Source organism: Choloepus didactylus, chromosome 23, assembly GCF_015220235.1.
Source record: "Choloepus didactylus isolate mChoDid1 chromosome 23, mChoDid1.pri, whole genome shotgun sequence".
NCBI classification, from domain to species: Eukaryota; Metazoa; Chordata; class Mammalia; order Pilosa; family Megalonychidae; genus Choloepus; species Choloepus didactylus.
This window is the reverse complement of record NC_051329.1, coordinates 5,395,340-5,418,474: the sequence shown is the minus strand read 5'-3', so window position 1 is coordinate 5,418,474 and position 23,135 is coordinate 5,395,340.

Genomic DNA, 23,135 nt, shown 5'->3' with positions numbered 1-23,135 from the left:
ATTTTAAAAATAAAATGTGTATGAAAAATATGATTCCATTTTTCCAGAATGTATGAAAACTTCTGGCAAAGTATTCCGAAATCAATGAAATGCAGTTCCTGCTCTCAAATGAGTTTTAGTGTAACAGAAGTGTATCAAAACATTCACAAATAACTGATTATTCAAAGCATAATGAGAATTATAATTTTAAAAGGTAGGATGTATCAGCCTCTGATTATTTGTCAAGAACAATATTTGAATTCCTTCTTGTTTATTAGCTATTTTATCCCTGAAACAACACCAGAAGGCAAGTACTACTACTATCTCTCTTATACAAGAGGAAAACATGCCACAGAGAAGTGGCAGCCCTGCCAAAAGTCTTATAGAAAGCGAAAGAACCAGAATTCAAGTCAGTTCTGTAAGCAAATGCTGGTGACAGAGGTGCCAACCAGGTGTTCAAAGGCTCATGGTTGCTATAATCACTTCTGGGGATTGGGGGAGCCTGTGGAAGAGCTGAAAGGCTTTGCAGGGTGGTGACAAAAACTGGCAACAAAAGCAGGGCCTCCATGCACCAGAAAAGGAGGAGGAGGGGGGAAGGAGGAGGAGGAGGGGGAGGGGGGAAGAGAGGAGGAGGAGGGAGGAGGAAGGGGGGAGGAAGAGGAGGCGGGGTGGGGGGAGGAAGGAGAGACAGAACGAGGGAGGGGGAGGGGAGGTGGAGAAAACCCAGCAAGAAGTTGGGAACAAGGAACGTGCTCCTGGGCTTGGGGAGCAGTGGGGAGTCCGTCCAGCTGGGATTTGCACAGCATGTCACAGAAAGCTCCACCACACTCATGCCCCAAACATTTCCTGACACTTGCGATCTGCCATGTGGTCTTCCAGGGCCTGGGGCAGTGACAGAGGTCGGGGCAGATGGGGTCTCCACCCTCGTGGAATTTACCTCCTGGTGGGCGAAATGGCCCCCACACAAATAATCATCAGCGTGATTTTAGACACTGGCAAGTGTTGGAGGACACTGAACAGCATGAGCTGAGCACATGGGGGCCTTACCAACCCAGCAGCCTCCTCACCCCTCAGGACCTCTCCAAGGTGGTTCCTGAGGCCTGGAAAATCATCACTTCCATCTCATCAGGGCTGCTTTTTCCACGCATATGGGCACTCTTAGCTACAATGGCATGTCCTCCAAGATGTCATTTCTGGGGGCCCTGAGTGCAGTTCCTTAGTGTTAGGGGGCAGAGAGAAGCCCCGTGTGGCTGGAGGGGTGACGAGAGACGAGGAACAGGAGCCAGCATGGGGGCTGCCTTGGCCACAGTGAGGATGCGGGTTTTGTTCTGAGCAAAACAGGAAGCCACAAAGGGTTTAAGCAGGGGAGAGACATGATTTGATTAACGGTTTAAATTGATTACATTCCCTGCCTTATGGAAGATGGAATGTGGAAACAGCCAAAGCCAAAGCTATAGCCACAGACAGAGATACAGACATAGACACGGATATGGACACAGGTTGATCGCAATCTCTGTATCAAGAGAAATCTAGAAGCAGGTTGACATACTGATGGCTTTGGAAGACAGTTTAGAGGTGTAGCCTCATTTTCAGTGGCGACAGGTATTTCTTTATAAACTCAGCTTCTACTCCCCACCTGACAAAGCGACAACAGAGACGACTTCAATTCTAATATTCCAATAACACAAATACACTGAGCAGCTCAGAAGGACTTTAGATCAAATCTCTTGATGGGAATAATTCTGGGACATATTTTTTTTACTTTCCAGTCAACAATGTCCCTGCCAGTCAAGCCAAGTCCACAGAGGTGAAAAAAAAAAAATTGTCCAGAAGCTAGTATTTGAAGTTAATAGATTCACAAGCAAACCTGATTTGAAAAGATAGCTAATTTGGCTCTAAAATATTTTTGGCTCTGTTCACTATTCAGGACCATAAAAGTATTTCTAAAGTGGAAGTCCAGAGAAACTTATATAGATAGATAGGCAGAAGAGGATGTAGAATAAATATAGGTATATAGAGAGAAGATACAGGTAGATATAGATACAGAGGCAGCCAGAGATGTAAAACAGATACAGATGTAGAGATATAGAACAGATACAGATGTAGATATAGATATAAATACAGAATAAATTACGTTTCCCTCCTACTAACCATGCCCATGCATCTGCTACTATACATGCCTCAGTAAGAGTGGATTTGGTATACATGAATTATGGGAAAAAAGTAGACAAAACAAGAAAAATGTTGAAGTCCCAGCGACAATCACCAATTGCCAAAAAAATAAAAAAAACAAAAACAAAAACTTCAGTGGAAAAAAACATCAAGGCAGAAATCTGTGTTTGCAATTAAATTAGTTGTGTAAATTAGCCCAAAGGGTTCAGAAACCTTACTGCCCAATCTGACCATCAGTGCCTGGTCGTGAGCCACATTGATTCCTGGGTCACCTTCCTAATCTCAGGAATTGATTTCTCTACTGCAAGGGCTGTCTCTCATTAATTTATGTGGCAACCTGCAGGGAATTCTTTTCCAGGGCTTGTGAGCACCTTGGGCTGTGTCCTTCAGAGACAGACACCTGAAGCCCTTACAAAATACGCTATTTAAGCATTCCTGACATTTCACACTAAATTCTCTTGTGAACAGTCTCCTATATGTGTTCTTGATGCTGTCATCTGCTTAAATAGCTTAAAAGGTACTAGCAGAAACATATGTACCTCTAACAGGTACACAAATGTCAAGCCCTGAGGCTGAATGCGTTAGAGCTACAGAATCGTGTACTTATTCAGTCTGGATCTGTGGCTTGATGGCAAAAACCATTTCAGGGTTAGCTGCTCTCTAAATTCAGCTCGTGGGCATATCCATTAGGGGACTTCAGAAGGTTTTAAATTGTGGAAATCAGGCAGTGCAATTTAATAGGGGACCTTGGATTGAATGACTGCTCTGAAGACCCAATGGAGAAGAAAGTGCTATTACTAGAAGGAAGAGGTTCAAATAGGGGAATTTCTCCTAGAGCAAGCTCCAGGCTGCTGGAGGGTTGAGGATATATCTGAAGATAAAATTAGCCTTTGGAGAAAGTCTAAATTGGATATTATGAGCATGTGTTTTAAGCAGTATTTATATGGTTATAGCTGCTTAGATTTTTTTTTAACTAATTAGATTGAATAAGGGAGATAATCGCTAATATATTTATATCCATTTCACTAACAATGGAGATAAGATCTTGCTCAAGGTCACATAAATGGTAAGCGGAAGAGGAAGAAATCCCACCCTGATGCCTCAGTCTCATCCTTTACGTAGCGTCCCCTCCTCATTCACGTCGCCCAGCGCAGGTGTTCCAAGTGTGTTCACTCCGCAGACCGGGTGGGATCTTCAATAAAAATAAAGATAAGTGTCTGCATTCCAGAGTCCTACAGTCATATTGGAGGTGAAAAGGGCCCAGAAGACAAGCACCAAACAATGCCAAAGTGAGATTCCAATGCAGGGCTTTCATGAGCATACCAGAAGCATTTCGTGATCTCCGGGAGCTTAGGAAATTAATCATATGCAAAAAGAAATGAGTCTAAAATAAACCTTTTTTTTCAAACTCAGAAATACTTCCAAAGGCTATATTATTTCTGTCAATAGAAATTAATTTATCTGCCTTTGAGGACTCGGAAGCTGGTGAAGCACTGAATCTGTGGTAATACAGAGCTGTGGTAAATTACTATCTGTCATTAATCAATACTAATTCTTTGCTATTTATATTTGCATTTCAAATAGAAATGCAGTTTAAATTAGTGGAATGCATTTTGTTTTATTGCTAGAATATGGCTTTTAGAGTTTCTGTAGGATATTTTTTACTTTTTAGATAACTGCAGTAAACTAACAGCTTATCACAGTGAATTTGTTACTTTATGTGCCAAGGTTCTAGTAGGTGCTTAATAAATGTCTGTTGAAGACATTCATTCAACAAACAATTGTCGTGCATCTTCCATGCACCAGGCGCTGCTCTAAATGAACGAAACTGACAAAATCCCCACCTCAAGGAACTGACAATATGGGCTATAGAAAATAAATGAGTTAATGCATTAGTATACGGAAGGAGGTGAGGAGTGCTGTGATGGATGTAAAACCGAGTGTAGCAGGGGGCTTGCACTTCACATACGTAAGCAAAGATGTCTCTCGTAGGTGAGATTTCAACAGAGACCTGCGGACATGAGGGGGAAAGCCATGGAACAGCAGAGGGAACAGAGAGAAAATGTCTTATGGTAGGAGGGGATTGGTGTCATCAAGGAACAGCAAGGAGGCCAGTGAAGGAAAAAAACGCAGAAAGGAAGAAGGAAAGGAGGGAGGGACGGAGGGAGGGAGGGAGGGAAAGAGATGAAAGGAATGAAGAAGGAAGGAATCAGGAAGGAAGGAACAAGGTACCTTTGATTAAGTCGTCTGTGTTTGTGTAGAACACTGCCGCTGCTGTGCTCACTGCCTGGAAGCCTTGCAGTGATGGTACACATGGGAAATCTTTCCCCCATGTCTTTGAATTGCCTCAGCTTTTCAGCTGTATCACTTAGGATGCATTTGTCTCCAAGCAACACAGAATCCAACTAACAGGGATATACACGATGATTATTGACACTAGCAATAATTATTGGGTCTGTAACAGTAAATCTGTAGGTAGCACCACTGATGTCAGCAGGAAACCATCCTCTTTTCCTTTTCCTATCTGTACCCCATTGAACGCTGACTTTCCTCTTCAGCTGTATTTCCTCATGTCCTAAGATAGCTGCTGCAACTCCAGACATCACATCCACTCCTGATAGCACTGAAAGCAATGATGATAGGCAGACAATAATTAAGCTTTACTTTATGCAGCTCTCTCTTTTAAAAGAGAGAAAACATTGCCCAAAAGTTGCCAGGAGACCTATATTACATGTTAATCAGGGTCAGGCCATCCAAAAAAAAATGGCAAGTGAAATGGTCATGTGACTAGCCTGTTCCTGGTTCCTATAGGCCTTGCATTGTGCTAAGCAACCTTCTAAGCACTTTACATATAATTACTCACTTATGCATCACTACAGACTTACGAGATAGGAGCCATTCTTACTCCAATTTTTCAGATGAGGAAACTGAGGCACAGAAAGAATAACTTGTCAATAAGAAGAGGGAACAGAATCCAGGAAGTTTGTCTTCAGATGACTGTGCCATAGAGGACAAGTTCCTTTAGGAGCGGAGTTCAATGACCAACATTTATATCCATTTCAGAAAGGCTACATTGACGTTTAATTAAAATACCTAACTACAAAACATTCTGAGGCTATACCTGAAACCAACCATGTTAAATCCAGAGTATTTGTAGAATGCCAAGCTTGAAAAGATTTAATTGCAATTTTATAATTAATTTCTTAGTGTGACAGGGTGGATGTCATACTTATTATTTTGGGCAGAGTTTGTTGCACTTACTATAAGACAGTGCTAAATCAAATATAGTTGTTTTAAATTTCATGTGGTTTAGCTTTGCCTCCTAAGCTAGAACAAAAATACTCTGAGAGTAGCAAGCTGCCTTTATTCATCTTTTATAATCTTTTGTCTTTAACAGGTTGGCCAACATAGTTTTATTTTGTAGTTAGGTATTTTAATTGAAAGGATTCAACATAGAAAGATAAAAATGAACATTAGAAAGTCAAAGTAGTGAGAAGCCAATTGATCTTAATAGTTAAATGGGCTAGTTCTCATTTCAGGATATTTATAGAACACCAATTCTACCACCAAGCACAATTAAAATACCTGGCTAAAATAGACCAGAAATTTTTATTGACCTATATTAAAATGTTTTTTTTGTTAAAACATTAAAAAAAGCAGGCATAGCAAGGGACAAGGAGGAGGGAAGGAAAACTAAAAAGAAAAACTTCATTCAAAGAAATGACAAGATGGAGAATAATGTGGACAGATGGAAGTTCTAAGAAAGAAACAGAAAGAAATGACGGAAATTAAAACCACAGTAAAGAAATAAAAAATGCCTTCAATGGGCTCATCTGTAGACTAGACATGGCCAAGGAAAGAATTAGTGAGTCTGAAGATATGTCAATAGAAATTTCCCAAACTGAAATGCAAAAAGGAAAAAAAAAACAAAAAACAAAACACTAAAAGAGAAAAACAGAACAGAACATCCTAGAACTGCTGGACACTATCAAAAGAGTAACGTGCATAATTTTAATATCAGAAGAAGAATGATGCAATAGAGCACAAGAAACATTTTAAGTAATAATGGCCAACAACCATCCAAAATTATAGACAGACACAAAATCAGAATGAAATTATCCCTCAAAAGTTTAACAGAAAAAAAGATTATCTTAGATGAACAAAACAGAGAATTCATCACCAGCAGATCCATCCTTCAAGAAAAGTTAAAAGCAATTCTTCAGGCAGAAGAAAAATAATACAGGTCAGAACCTTGGATCTACATAAAGCAAGGAGGAGGATCAGAGAAGGAATGAATAAAGCTAAATAAAATATTTTATTTTCATTTTCCACAATTGTTCTAAAAGGGAACTGTTCGGTTAAAGCCACGTTAGTAGTGATGTATCTGGTGATAATAGCACATGGGTGAGCAAAATGAATGACAGCAATTTCACAAAGAATGTGGATGAGAACTCGGTAAAACTCGAGTGTAAGTAACCTGCACTACATGATAAGCAGTACAGTAGTATTCTAAGATGGATTTAGATTATTTGAAAATAAACAATGTAAATTCAAGGGCAACCATAGGAAAAAATTTATAAGAAGTATAATTGATACACTAATAAAGGAGATGAAATAGAATCATATAAAAAGTTTAATTAAAACCAAAGAAGACAGGAAAAGAGACAAAGGAACAAAGACCAACAAATAGAAAAATGCTTATAAATATTACAGATAATAATCTAAATCTATCAATAATCACTTTAAGTGTGAGTTTAATATCAGTAAGTTAAAATTTTCCAGAAAAAGCAAGGCCGGGCTCATATGACTTTATCAGTGAATCCTGCCAAATATTTAAGCAAGAAATGATACCAATATAATCTACACCATCTATAATCTCTTGCAGAAAATGGATGCAGAGGGAACACTTCCTAATTCATTCTAATATCAAAACCAGATAAACACACACAATGAGAAAAGAAAACTACAGACCATTATCTCTCATGAACACATGCACAAAAATCCAAAACAAAAATATTAGCAAATCCAATCCAGCAATATATAAAAACCTCACTTCATGACCAGGTGGGGTTCATACCAGCAATGAAAAGCTGTTCAACATTCAAAAATCAATCAGTGAAATTTGTCACACTGACAGACAGAAAAGAAAAAAAAAAATGATCATATTAATAGATGCAGGAAAATCATTTGACAGAATCCAATATCCGTTCATGATAAAAATTCTCCAACAAGTGGCAACAGAAGGGCACTTCTAAAAAGGAAGGGTAGCAAAGAGCCAAAACATGGGCAGGGTGGTCCAGGCCGAGGAAAGAAGCAGTGAGGACAAAGGTCCTGAGGCAGGAATGGGCATGGCTTGATTTAAAAATGGAAAATAAGCCTGGGTGAATTGAGTGCAGTGATTCTTTACTGCTTGATCTAGTGTCAAGAAGACCATTTATGGATAAGACACTATTTGATGCAACTTACTTCCAGAACAGCCAAGGAATACACTCCACCTTTGGGAATGAATTTGCTTGTTACATGTCTGGTCTAGCAAGCTTTATCTGGATCACCGTGGGAATGCGGGAAGGCCCCCTCAGCTGCTGGGGGCTCCGTGAACCTTGGGGAAGCTGGTGAGATACTGTTTTCATCATCATTTTGCCAAGAACCACTCAAATGCAAAGCCTTTGCTCTGAGAGTCAGAACAGAGCAGACTGGAATTATCTTATGATAGGAACGAGCCATTTATAATTTCATATAAAGATGGTTTGCCTATTAGCATCTGGGGTGATGAGATATAAAACAGGCTCAGCATTGTCCAGGAAATGCTCTAAGTTAAGAAGATGTTCTTTCCCCAGCAGATGTGCTTGTTATTTTGTTCCTGTAGCTAGAAGCTTAAAGCTCATTTTCATTCTTTCAAAAGCTGATTTCATTTCTCTCAGTCCAGTGCACTCGTGTTCCGCTAAGCTGGTAACATCCCCAGCTTTTAAACGAAGCTAAGCCTGGTTTTGTCTGAACAACTGAGACATTTAAGTTGCCTTTAGCAGCAAAACAAGCTTTGTCAGAAAAAGCAGTTGTAGAAACTAAGGTGAAGACAAATCTAATAACAGGATTTTCTGAGTTGGGTGGAAACAAAAGTAGAGTGAAAACCTGATATGCTTATCTATTAAAAAATAAACTATTGCAAACTATAAATTATAGTTAACAGTAATATTGTTACCAGACCAAGGTGGTGGATTCTCTGCCCGATGCGCTGACATGACCAATTCCTGAGACTCCAGGTTTCAAAGACAGAAAGAGTTTCATTGCTAGGCACAAAGCAGGAGAGCAGATGGCCTATCAGCCCAAAATCTGTCTCCCCAACTACAGTAGTTCTGATAGCTTTATAGTATCAAAAGATGGGCAGATTTTAGGATAATGAGCAGAATGGCTCCAGATGATGTAAGTAGAGGTGATTTAATTATGGAGCACCTACAGACTGATTACATGCTTAGTCACAGAACGTATGTGAGAAAATGGCCTTAATATGATGATGGGTGTGATTTTTAGTATTATAATGAGGCATAGGTGACTTGGAGGTTAAAGCTTAAGCTACTGTGTGTCAGGCACCCAAGTTTGGTAAGATCTAGCTCCATCTAGCAAGACAGTTTTGGAATTGGGGTGGGTTAGTTCTGGGCTGATTCAAGGCCCTTCATTAATAAACATTAGGGGCTGTCTTTAGTGATCATAAATACTTTAAAGTTGAAAAACTAGATAAATGTGTACAAGTCAAGGTTAGTTACAAGGTTTTTACAATCACAAGGGCACAAGATAAAGGCTATACAATCATTATCAGAGATAGAGGCAGATGGATTACAGTTCAGAGATTTCAGGTCTGTCTACTCAAATATACCAGAAACTGAAAAAGAATATCTATATAATGACTCAGTAATCATAATCACCCCTTGAATCCTAACTTCTCAGTTACAATATCGTAAAATTCTTTCATGAATTGTAACAAATACACAGCACCAATGCTAGGGATCAATGATAGGGGTGGGTATGGGGTATGAGATGTTTTGGGTTTTCTCTTATTTTTTTCTTTTCTTCTTTCCTGGAATAATGAAAATGTTCTAAAATTGACTGCGGTTATGAATGCACAACTATGGGGGATCCTGTGAGCCACTGGTTGTATAGTTTGGATGGACTGTATGGTGTGTGAATATACCTCAATAAAATTGCATTTAAAAAGAAAAAAAAATCTACCCATGATTTATTACTTATTGAAAAACAGGCTCCAATATTGGAGGAATTTGAATGTTGATGATATCAAGGAATTGCTATTAATTATTTTAGGTGCAAAAACCATATTGAGGAGGATGGAAGAAGATGGCGGCATAGAGAGGAGAAGAAGCTAGTTTGTCCCCCTGTAACAACTAATAAACAACTAGGAACAACAAGTAAATAATCCAGAATAACTGCAGGGGGACAAATCTCACTGTCCACTAATCATACACCAACCTAAATTGGCAGAAATGCCCGAGATCACAGCATAAAATCAGTAAGTAAAAACTGTGGATCCAAGCTGGAAGCCCCCTCCCCCATGGCCCAAACTGCAAAGCCTCACAGTGCTAGAGAGCAGCACTCTCCAAGCAAGCGAATATAGCTCAGCTGAGCTCCAACTGAGGTTTTAATTAACAAACGTGGACTGCTGAATACAAGCTACAAATCCCCAACAAGCAGACAGAAGCTTTTGGTGACAACTGACCTTGGAGAGCTGGAGAGTCACTGTGGGCTGGCCCTGACAGGGGCTTTCTGTCCCTGTTTCAGCTCAGTGGAGAAAGCCTCAGTCATTTTCAGTTCCTAGTGCTTTGTCCCAGACAAGGGTGGAGATAGCACAGGCAGAGCATCTATTCATATGCTAATGACCTCTCCCTACAGGGGATATCTTCCCTAAGAAGAAAGAGGTGGGACCCAACTCTACCACCCACCCTCCATTCAGAAATGGCCCCCAGAGACTGGGGGCAAACAGCCACGGGCCACACCTCCTTACACCAGTCTGGAGCTACAGGCTGACAGGCGCCACCTGCTGGGCAGAAAAGCATAGTGACTTGAGGCCTCACAGTGTGTACCAATCTTCTAAGACACCCTCAGGGAAACCGGATACTATTCCCTCCTTCCAAGACCTGAGCCTGTTCTGATCTGGGAAAATCTGATTGGGGTAACCAAGGAAACCAGATGCTTAGACAACAGAAAACTACAACCTACACCAAGAAAAGTGAAGTTATGGCCCAGTCAAAGGAACAAACTCACACTTCAACTGAGATACAGGAATTTAAACAACTAATATTAAATAAATTCAAAAAGTTTGGGGAATATATGGCAAAAAGATGAAGCATATAATGAAAACACTGGGTGTACATAAGGTAGAAACCGAAAGTTCGAAAAAAACAATGGGCAGAATCTATGGAAATGAAAGGCACAACACAAGAGATGAAAGACACAATGGAAACATACAACAGCAGATCTCAAGAGGCAGAAGAAAACACTCAGGAACTGGAGAACAAGGCACCTGAAAGCCTACATGCAAAACAACAGATAGAGAAAAGAATGGAAAAACATGAGCAACATCTCCGGCAACTTAAGGACAAAATGAAGTGCAGGAATGTACGTGTCACTGGTGTCCCAGAAGGAGAAGAGAAGGGAGAAGGGGCAGAAGCAACAATACAGGAAATAATCAATGAAAATGTCCCATCTCTTATGAAAGACATAAAATTACAGATCCAAGAAGTGCAGCATACCCCAAACAGAATAGACCTGAATACGCCTACACCAAGACACTCAATAATCAGATTACCAAGGGTCAAAGATAAAGAGAAAATCCTGAAAGTAGCAAGAGAAAAGCAATCCATCACATACAAAGGAAGATTGATAAGACTATGTGCAGACTTCTCAATAGAAACCATGGAGGCAAAAAGGAAGTGGAGTGATATATTTAAGACGTGAAAGAGAAAAACCACCAACCAAGAATCCTATATCTGGCAAAACGCTGTATCAAATATAAGGGAGAGCTTAAAATATTGTACAAATAAAATATATCGAGGTTATTTAAAAGTACTTCTGATCTTTAGAGATATATACTAAATATTTATGGTTGATATGGACAATAACAAATAAATTAGAAGGACTATCCAAAGCTTGCAAAAATATTCTGGTCACTTATTGTCTCCAAGGGTTTTGCCCTCCTTGGGATAAGGATGATAACCTAATTATTAGGATACTTGGATTTCAAACAATATGTCAGTGTCACAACAACACAATCATTATGTGCAGTTTGTCAATCTTTGAATGTTTTTTCCTCAGGATTGTGCCAACAGTTGATAGCTTTGCTTTGCATATGCAGTGGACAATCCTTTTATACATAGTTCAAAATCCAATGTACAAGAAAAGCTTCTGCTTGAACTTCTTGGTCCTGGTGAGACATTCTTTTTTTTTAAATTTAATTTTATTGAGATTGTTCACATACCATACAATTATCCAAAGATCCAAAGTACACTATCAATTGCCCATGGTACCATCATACAGTTGTATATCCATCACCACAATTAATTTTTTTTCCAATTTTTAGAATATTTTCATTACTCCAGAAAAGAAATAAAGACAAAAAAAGAAAACTCAATTCCTCCCCTACCCCTAACCACACCCCCTCCATTATTAACTCATAGTATTGGTATAGTACATCTGTTACTGTTGATGAAAGAATGCTAAAATACTGTTTGTTAACTGTAATACATAGTTTGCAATAGGTATATTTTCCCCGTATATACCCCTCTATTATTAGCTTCTAGTTATAGTGTCATACACTTGTTCTAGTTCATGAAAGAAATTTCTAATATTTGTACAGTTTATCATGGACATTGTCCACCACAAGATTCACTGTTTTATACACTCCCATCTTTTAACCTACAACTTTCCTTCCAGTGACATACGTGACTTTGAGCTTCTCCTTTCCACCTCACTCACATACAATTCAGCACTGTTAGCTATTCTCACAGCAACCTGCTACCATCACCTCTGTCCACTTCCACACACTTAGGTTCAACCTAGTTGAACATTCTGCTCATAATAAGCAACCGCTCCCCATTCTTTAGCCTCATTCTATATCCTGTTAAATTATATTTCAAGTCTATATGTTTATGTATTATAATTAGTTCATGTCAGTGAGACTATGCCATATTTGTCCTTATGTGTCTGACTTATTTCACTCAATGTAGTGCCCTCAAGGTTTCTTCATCAACCCGTTTTTTTTTTTTAAGATGTTTTGTTCACCCACCATACATTCCATCCTATGTAAACAATCGATGGTTCCCTGTGTAGTTACATATTTATGTATTCACCACCACCACCACTTAGATAAGGACATCTTCATTTCTTCCACAAAGCAGGAGGAAGAGTCAAAGAAGGTAGAGGGACAAAAGAAAAAGAAAAAGAAAAAGAAAGACAGCTAAAAAAGCAACAAAATGAAAGAGAGAATTAAACTAAAGTAGAATAAAAGAGTCAGACTACACCACCAATCTCAAGTCCCATACCCCTCCCTTATGTCCCCCTCTTATAGGCATTTAGTTTTGGTATACTGCCTTTTGTTCTAGTTTGCTAATGCTGCCAGAATGCAAAACACCAGAAATGGATTGGCTTTTATAAAATGGGGTTTATCTGGTCACAAAGTTACAGTCTTAAGGCCATAAAGTGTCCAAGGTAACTTTATGCATCAACAATCGGGTACCTTCATTGAAGGATGGCCAATGGCGTCTGGAAAACCTCTGTTAGCTGGGAAGGCACGTGGCCGGCATCTGCTCTGGAGTTCTGCTTTCAAAATGGCTTTCTCCCAGGACATTCCTCTCTAAGCTTTAGCTCCTCAAAAATGTCAATCTTGGTCGCTCTTGGGGCGTTTGTCCTCTCTTAGCTTCTCCAGAGCAAAAGTCTGCTTTCAAAGGCCATCTCCAAAATGTCTCTGTAAGCTGAATCTCCTCTCAGTTCCAGTGCATTCTTCAAAGTGTCCCTTTTGGCTGTAGCAAGCTTGCTCCTTCTGTCTGAGCTTATCTAGTGCTCCAGTAATTTAATTCAGACCCACCCTGAATGGGTGGGGCAACACCTCCATGGAAAGCATCCAACCAAAGGTCCTGTCCACAGTTGATTGAACTACATCTCCATGGAAACACCTAAAGGATTCCAGAATCTAATCAACACTAATATATCTGCCCACACAAGATTGCATCAAAGATAATGGTGTTTTGGGGAGACATAATACATCAAACTGGCACACCTTTGTTAAATTAAAGGAAGAATAATACAAAGTTTCTGTTAACTATAGTCTCTAGTTTGCATTGATTATATTTTTCCCCAATACCACCCTATTTTAACACCTTGCAAGGTTGACACTTATTTGTTCTCCCTCATGTAAAAACATATTTGTACATTTTATCACAATTATTGAGCACTCTAGGTTTCACTGAGTTATACAGTCCCAGTCTTTGTCTTTCCTCCTTCCTTCTGGTGTCCCACATACTCCTAACCTTCCTCCTTCAACCATACTCACAGTCATCTTTGTTCAGTGTACTTACATTGCTGTGCTACCATCTCCCAAAACTGTGTTCCAAACCTCTTACTCCTGTCTTTTCCTATCTGTCTGTAGTGCTCCCTTTAGTACTTCCTGCAGTGCAGGTATCTTGTTCACAAATTCTCTCATTGTTTGTCAGAGAATATTTTAAGCTCTCCCTCATATTTGAAGAAAAGTTTTGCTGGATATAGGATTCTTGGTTGGAGGTTTTTCCCTTTCAGTATCTTAAATATATCACATCACTTCCTTCTTGCCTCCATGGTTTCTACTGAGAAATCCACATATAATCTTATCAAGTCTCCTTTGTATGTGATGGATCGCTTTTCTCTGGCTGCTTTCAGGATTCTCTCTGTCTTTGACACTTGATAATCTGATTACTAACTGTCTTGGCTTAGGTTTATTTATATCTACTCTATTTGGGGTATGCTGAGCTTCTTGGATCTGTAATTTTATGTCTTTCATAACAGATGGGAAATTTTCATTGATTATTTCATCTATTATTGCTTCTGCCCCCTTTTTCCTTCTCTTCTCCTTCTGGGGCACCCATGACACGCACATTCATGTGCTTCATGTTGTCATTCAGTTCCTGAGATGTTGCTCATATTTTTCCATTCTTTTTCCCTATCTGTTCTTTTCTGCGTAGGATTTCAGGTGTCTTGTTCTCCAGTTCCTGAGTGTTTTCTTCTGCCTCTTGAGAACTCCTGTTGTATGTCTCCATTGTGTTTTTCATCTCTTGTGTTGTGCTTTTCATTTCCATGGATTCTTATTTCATTTACAAAGTTGTTTTTTCAAACTTTTTATTTCTAACTTATGTTTACCCAGTGTTTTCTTTATAGCCTTCCTCTCTTTTGTTACATCATCCCTGAATTCACTGATTTTGTTTTTTATTTGATTTAGCATATTTCTTTGAAAATCTTTAATAGATTGTTTCATTACAGTGAAACACTATCTCAACTGTATCTTGATTGAGGTGTAAGTTTGTTCCTTTGACTGGGCCATATCTTTGTTTTTCCTAGTATAGATTTTAGTTTCCTCTTGTCTAGACATCTGGTTTCCTTGGTTACCCCAGTCAGATTTTCCCAGACCAGAAAGGGTTCAGGTCTCAGAATGGGGTTATATTCAGGGTGTATCTTAGAGGAATGACAGACTTTCCTGTGAGGTCTTCAGTCACTGTGCTTTTCCTAACCTGCCCAGCAGTGGTGCCTGTCAGGCTGTCACTTCCGACTGGTGTAAGGATGTGTGTTTTGGCTCAGTTTCTGTTTTGGCTGTTTTCCCCCAGACTCTGGGGTTTGGTTCTGAAGGGAAAGCTGGGCCCCACCTCCTTACTCTTATGGAAGATACACCCCCTTGGCAGTTATCATCTACATTTGAATAGTCTCTCTGACTCTGTTATCTCTACCTCTGTCTGGGTCAGAGGCTGTGAACTGAAAATGGCTGCGGCTCTCTCTTCTGAGCCCCTCAGGCTGAGAGAGAGAAAAAGGGACAGGAAGTCCCTTTCAGAGCCAGTCCACTGTCCCCAGTTTCACTCATTGGCCAGAGCTAACACCTTGTCTGCTGGGCCCCCCCTCCCAGGACAGATGAGTCTTTTGGTTCTTTAAGGTCAGTTGTCACTAAAAGCCTCTGTCTGCTTGTTGGGGATTATAGCTTGTATTGAGCAGTCCATATTTGTTAATTAAAACCCCAGTTGGAGCTGGGCTGAGCTACATTCGCTTACTCAGAGAGTGCTGCTAGTTTCTACCGCAGCAAGGATTTGCAATGAAGCCTGCCATGGGGAGAGGGGGATCCCAGCGCAATTTCACAGCTTCTACTTACAGATTTTATGCTGCGATCTCAGGCATTCCTCCCAATCCAGGTTGGTGTACGATGTGTGGGCAGTCACGGTTGTCCCCCAGCAGTCATTTCAAATTATTTACTAGTTGTTCCTTGTTGTTTATTAGTTGTTCCAGGGGGACTGACTAAATTCCACTCCTCTCTATGCCACCATATTGCCTCTCCTCTCCTGGTGAGACATTCTTAATAAAAAAATTTCTGCATGGATGAATTGAAGAGACATAATTACAAGGCTCTGTGTCATGTAAAATTTTAAATAGCCCTGGCAACATAACTGACATGCGTTTATGGTAGAGCTGCTCATTATGGGCCCAATTTCCCTCCCTGTTGAAAGCCAAGCTCCTTCTTTTCTCTGATAGAAGTTCCTTTTGAGTTAGCTCCATCCCTTGAAATAAAGAGACTTGAGAATGTGGATCAGTGATGAGAACATGCCTTGGAATAGCCCCAGTGGCAGGTTATATGTGTGCAGTTACACCACAAGAGCCTTTTTCCATCACATGAAAAGAGAATCAGGTAGGTAGGTAACCATTAGAGACAGGAGCCCTGTTAGACACCCTGAAAGCCCATTTTTAAGTAAAAGTAAATAATGGAATTTTTATGACCAGGGAAAATGCTTTTACTTCTCGCCATCTTGTCAAAGGCACATCCCTATTCACTAACGTTCATTCTTCTAACGCAAACATATTACATTTTGACTCATTTTCTCTGTCATTGGATAGCAAAACCTGTTCAAGTGGCAAATCATCAAGAAACAACAATGCTTTTTGCAGGAAAAATGATGTAAAAATTTGTGATATTACGTAGTCCCCAACAATGGGTTCTAATATAGACTATGTTTAAGAACTATGCAAAGAGAAAAATCATGTCTATTAACTTGACTATTTTCTGTGCCACAAGTGGTCCTTTCTCCCTGGTGTTTATGTATGCAATAATAGCACCTACATCAAAGTGTTGCATTGTGAGGTATAAATAAAACAATCTTAAAGAAGCACTTAGCACACAGTAACTGCTCAATAAATGACATTGTTTGGGGAACATTCTATTATAACAGAGTTTCCCACATGGTGATCTCAGAACAGTGGCTGAGCTGTACCAAAGTCTTCAGATGCATCCTTTTTGGATAAAACTCTCCTTGCTCCCTGCTGGGCAGCATGGGAGGCTGCCAGGCCTGGCGTGGGCAGTCCTCGCAGCTGGACCCTTGATCGGAGCCAGCCAACTTCAAATCTCCTGACACTGCGGAGAAGTTGCCAAGGTGGAGCCTGCCGAGACCACCCACCTGATACCCAGCAAGGGTGGGACAAACAGATGAACAAAGAAAGCAGGTGAGGACAGCAGCCACCTGGAACTCCTGCCCCCTTGAGGGGTGAGGTCACCAGCTGAGGAAGACTTCGTTCCCATAAAACATGGCGCAGTGTTTCCAAAACCCCTACTGCTTTAATAAAAGCCAGAAATACGTTTATGTAATACCCCTAGAAGATTACGTATTAGAAGACGATTAAAGGGGCTTACTTAAGCACTAAGTATACCAAACAACACGTTTAGATGGCATTTAGAAAATTTCTGGCAACAGAAATCTACTCTCCTTAGCTTTGGATGTCCATTATGTCAGGTAGAAAGCTCAAGCGGACTTTTAAGTTTCAAGGACTAGGGCTCATATATTGTCTCGGCTGCCTATTTGGCTCAGCTGCATTTTTCTCTTGGTTATTTAAAGGCTTCTCTGGCAGCACTAAAATTGAGGGTCTCAAAGGACAGGACAGCTGGCTCCAAGAGTTAACAGCCAGTTTCTATTTTGTCCTTTTCAGGCTGATACGACATTAGGCAGGTTTGGGTTTCCCCCAGGTCTTGCTCAGGTGAGTGGCTGCATGGATGCTCTGTTTCTCCACAGCATGAAGATACAGATGAACTTGGGTGACACTTTGGAGCTGTGCAAATTTCAGCATCTCTAATGCCTGTGCACCTCACCTAAAGGACAAACAGGGAAAGCCGTTTTCCTTCACACCTCCCCTAAAGGTGTCACACACACGACTCACTTCTGCCTCCGTTTCCATCCTCCCTTCTGCTAACAGCACCCGTCCACATTACATCCACTACACTCCTATGATCCAGCTCCACTCTCTTGCTATCTGGTTCAGAGTGCCATGTTCTTCAATATACCCTCCCCTCCATCTGTGTTACTTTCCCCTGCCTTCTGTGAATGGACCTCCTCATATATTGGCAGAGGAATCCATCATCTTACAGCCCAGCGGCCATCCCCTCCTCTCTCGGTGACAGCACCTTGAGTGTCCTGCGAGGATCAACTGGGTGGGACCGCTGTCCCCGACAGGCTGGGCTGAGTTAGGTCAGGAAGCAAGTGGGGCTCACTCTCCAGCTGTCCCTGCGACTTAGGTTGTCTCGGTCCCTGTCCTTTCTGAGGTTAGCTTTGTGGTATAACTCTGATACTTCGAGAAACCCCGGGTCTTTCAACAAAGCCCCCACCCTTTCCATTATGTCGGCCCGGATCAGTTTTTGTTACTTTCTACCAGAGACGTGCCTCAGCCTCCTGCACATTGGGTCCTTCCTGCCATCTTGCTTCACATCATCCATTTCACTTCCTCATTTTAGCCTCGATTCTGCCCTGGACTCTCTTCTTTCCTAAGAATACTGTACTGCTAATTTTTGTTTACAAAGCTGCCTCCTAATAAACCCGTTTGCTTTTGTGGAACGAGATGAAGAACCTTCGCGTTCTAAGTCGGTTAGTAAGGCAGCAAATTCGGAGGAGCTGGGAGGGAGAGGAGAGGTCAGTCCCCGAGGACCCCCAATCGAGGCCTCGAGGCTGACACAGACACCAGAGGAAACCACAGGGGGACGGGCACCGGGAGAGTTATCCTAAAGCCATTAATGATTTTCATCTCTCTGGGCAGCGAATAAAAGTCTCACATAAAAGGAAGGGCAGAAAGACTTTCTGGGTGAGATAAAGCAATTGGTCTCTCACAGCAGTTGGGGCTGGGAGGGGAACACTTCAAAGGGCCAACGTTAGAGACGCGGGGTTTCCACTTCTGCCCAAAATGTTCCACAGATGCCACAGCAAGACGACATGTCATCCCCACTCCAGGCCACGGGTACTTTTAACAGAATAAAAACCTGACTTGCCTTTGTCACCTATTTGTTGGGAGAGAGTCTCCCATGGGTGTCTTGACAGTCACAACGGATTTATTTAGTTATTCAGAAAGAATACAGACTTTTACTGATCATCGCCAAAATAATAAATATGTATAAATAAACAATAATTAAAAAACAATACTACACGATAATCATATAGTACTAACTATTTTCCAGGCCCTGTTTGAAGAACTTTGTCTTTATTAGCTCCCCTAATCATCACGACAACCCTATACCTTAGGTCTTATTACTAACTTGCAGAGGAGGAACCTGAAGCGCACAGATGAGAAGCAATTTTCTCAACGTCTCCCAGCTAACAACGTGGTGGTGGTGGGGGGGTCAAAGGCAGGGACCCTGCTCTCTAAGGGAATTTGGCCTCGGCCCCCGGGCGAGGTTGCTTCCCATCTGCACAATGAAGGTGAAGTAACTCCCAGAAGGGGAATTTCTTGGTTAATTCTCTTAGAATAAGACCAACTGATTCCAACCTTCTGTAGTTTTCATGATAATAGTTCCTTAGAGGAGGGATAACAGTGTTTATACTGAATAGCAGCTATAATCTACTGGTAGTGATGGAAAGACCAACTCAGCTATGCAGAGACTTGGTGGGAAAAAGTGCTGTGTGTGAGCAATGATGATGGTGTTTGCATTTACTGCTTCATCAATCCATCCAGCCATTCTACAAATCTGCTTAGAGGGGCCATTCATGGCTGGCATTTTTCTAAACTCATTTTCAAAGTTGCTATCCTCGTGGAGCTGACAGCCAAAAGAGGAAAGACAGACAATAAATGAAATAAACAGATACACCTATAATAAAATATTTATTCTAGAGTGAGGCTATCTGATTAAGTGAGGGGAAAAAAAGTGAATCAACAGACTATAGAGCATTCTCCACGCCTAGGAAAAAATCTCGAAAGGACTATCCTAAATTGAGAATCAACAACTTTGTCCCTTCGGCCAAATCTGGCCCGATGCCTGTTTTTGTAAGCATAGTTTTATTAGAACACAAACCTGGCCTAACGTCTGTTTTTGCGAACAGAGTTTTATTAGAATATAGACACACTCATTTTGTAATGAACTGCCTATGGCTGCTTCCACATTACAGCAGCAGAGTGGACTAGCTGCGCTGGAGACAGCACGGCCCTGCGAAGCCTAAATATTTACTCTCTGCTCCTTGACTCTGTTTACCCGTCCCTAAAATGCTACTGAATATACTGAGCAGATAAGTGATTTCTGAAATTCCTTCCTTTATCCTGATGAAATCAAAATATGTTACCTGTATCATTTAAGAGAAATGCATAAGTAAAAAGGGGTCCCTTATAGCTGTACATTCTGACCAGACTTAAACATAAAACTCTAGTCTGTGTGCAGCAACCCTGCACAGGAAACTAATCAACACCTGCCTCTCATGTTACAGGCACACAGTGAGGATTCAGACTTCAAAAAAACAACAGCAAAAATCCCTAATGGGAGAGCAGCTCTTCCTGCAAGATGCATCTTATCTTTCTTTTTAAGGTGTGCACTCCAGTGCACGGACATTCAAATAAATGACTCTAGCGCATGACATAAATAGCAAATGTACTAAAGTGAATCTGCGAGATGTTGCTCCTAGACCAGCTTACAGCTGGCAGATGTGAACGCTTGGTAAATGAAATGCTGCTTTCCCGGGTCCAGGTGACAGTCATTGAGTGTACCATATAGGCATAATGGGAGTCCCAGAGTGGAAGAAAGGGGCGGAAAACCTATGGCACATCTTCAAGACCAATTTAAACAAACACTGCTGATAGGGACCTCGTGGTGGCTGAGGCTCACATGGTCTCATTTAATCGAGCACTAGTGAGCTGACGTTGTAGTCTCTTAAGTAGACAGGTGTGATAAACACCAATTAGAGAAGAAATTACACAAATGGATTGAAATCATAGAAACTCAGGTTTTATAAACACAAAACAACAAAACACTCATCTGTTCCCCACTGTCTGCACTTATCTTTTGCAAACTTATTTACTGATCCTTATTCAGGCACATCAAATTTGGAGGGGGAGAGAATGCACATATGCATTTTGGGGTGTGTGTGGGTAGAGTGCACACGCGTGCATTCATGGGAGGAGTAGAGTACACACATGCATTTTGTGGGAGGAATAGAGTGCACACATATATTTTTGGGAAGGTTAGAATGCACACACATACATGTATGAGAAGTATACAATGCACACACATGCATTTCTGGGAAGGGCAGAATGTACACATGCATTTATGGATGGAGTGGAATGCACACACACACATGCATTTTGTGGAGTAGTACAATACACACCCATGCATTTATGGGAGAGGTAGAATGCACACACCTGCATTTATAGGAGTGATAGAACACACACACATGCATTTTGGTGTGTGTGGCTAGAATGCACACACATGCATTTTGTGGGAGGGGTAGAATGCACACGTTCATTCCTGGGAAGGGGAGAATGCAAACATGTGCATTTATTGGCAGGGTAGAATGCACCGAAATGTATTTATGGGCGAGGTAGAATGTAAACACGTGTATTTATGAGTGAGGTGGAATGTACACACATATGTTTGTAGGCAGGGTAGAATGCACATGCATGCATTCTGGGTGTGTGCGGATAGAATGTACACACATGCATTTGTGGGAGGGGGAGAATGCATACATACTTTTATAGGAGCAACAGAAGGCACACACATGCACATAGGAGAGGGGTATAGTGCACACATGCATTTTGGTGTGTGTGTAGAATGCACACGCATGTATTTATGGGAGGGGTAGAAAACACAAAGGCATTTGGCAAAGAAGCACGCACTAGGGAAATAGTTCGGGTTTCCAATTACAGATGAAGGAGGACAGGCTCTGGCATCAGAGGGACTGGAGTTGCTCCCTGCACCTACATTTATTCATTTTTTGATTAGGGGCAAATTAACTGTTTGTAGCCTTCGATTCAAGAATAATAATGATATCCACTTCATGGGTCATTATTAGGATTAAATGAACTGCTTCCTGTTGAGTGGCTCCATGCCTGGCATGCCGTGAGCACTCAACAGGTGTTTTTATTACTTATAATGTGGAGAAGAAAATGAGACTATATGTGTAGAGTATTTGGTACAAAGCCAAGAACATGAAGTGCCTTGTTGAACAGTAATTATTGCTATTATAAAAGAAGGGCTTTTGTATATGCCTTTAAAGATCACACAGGGCTTTGGGAAAACTACTCTCCCTTCTTCTTTTCTGTTCCAAAGAAAAGGTTACTTGAGAAGGACAACTAAGCTAAGAAGCAACTATGGCTTGAACTTAAGGTAATGAAGACGAAGGAGTTTTGGTAGAATGGTAAATCAGATAGCATAAATTTGGTGGTGTTGAAAATGAAATAAAGGAAATGACCTGTGCACTTTCCCAGCCTTGAGCCCCCATCTTGGTATCCTGTAGGGTGCAAGTACTTTCCTCTCTTGAAACAATTAATTGTGCCCCCTTAAATCAGCAATAGCTGCCTTCCCAGAGAAGCTCAGGGCAGGCAGGTGGGCTGGCTGAATGACAGGATTTCTAGCCTTCTCAAATGCATGCCACATGGGGTAGGGGACAGACACAAAAGCATGATTTGCTAAGTGTCACATAGACTAATATATCAGACCTGGTAATATGTGCCTCACAACATTTTTTATGGTCAGAGACTACTGTGTTTCAACTTTTGTGTAAATTTTAAAAATAAATGAATTTGCATCATTTTTAGCCATGGGCATACTTTTCAACGGCTTTAAAACTCCTACAATGTGTTATCTAGCCCTTTCCCCACAATTCTCTAGACCTAGCAACTCCTAAAAGGGAATGTAATTACCCACAGAAACAAGAACGTGATGAAACAAAAATGAATTGTCACTGAAGGAGGCTTTAAATCACTTGCATTTTTAAAGCACAACAAAGAAGAGAAGGGTTAACTGTCTGTTCCTGTCATTTGTTGACTCGGACAATGAGTTGGAGGAGTTCTCAGGGGACAGAGAGATGCGATTCCCCTGTTTTATAACCTGTTCTCAGGAATTCTTGAAATTTTCTTTGAAGGGCCTATCACAGGTGTTATTAAATAATTATTGGGCAATTATCTTTTCCCAGCGATCCCCTTCACAAATGCTAGAAGCACCCAGAAAGGAGATCTGAAGGAGTGAAGCAAGTGGGGTGGGGACTGTGGTGAGCAGAATAGGCACCCCCGACTCTGGTAACCAGCTGGCACTCACTTCCAGGCCACTCGCTGTATGCAGGAATGTCACCTGGAGTTTACAGAGCCTCCAAATTTTAAAGGAAAGGCCAGAATGATAATTACAAATGATGACAATTTAATTCCAAAACCACTGAAAGACGTAGATTGCTGGAAAAAGCGTCACTCCCACCCTCACAACAAGGAAAAAAAAATAAAAGCTGGACAGATTGCTAACTAATGAC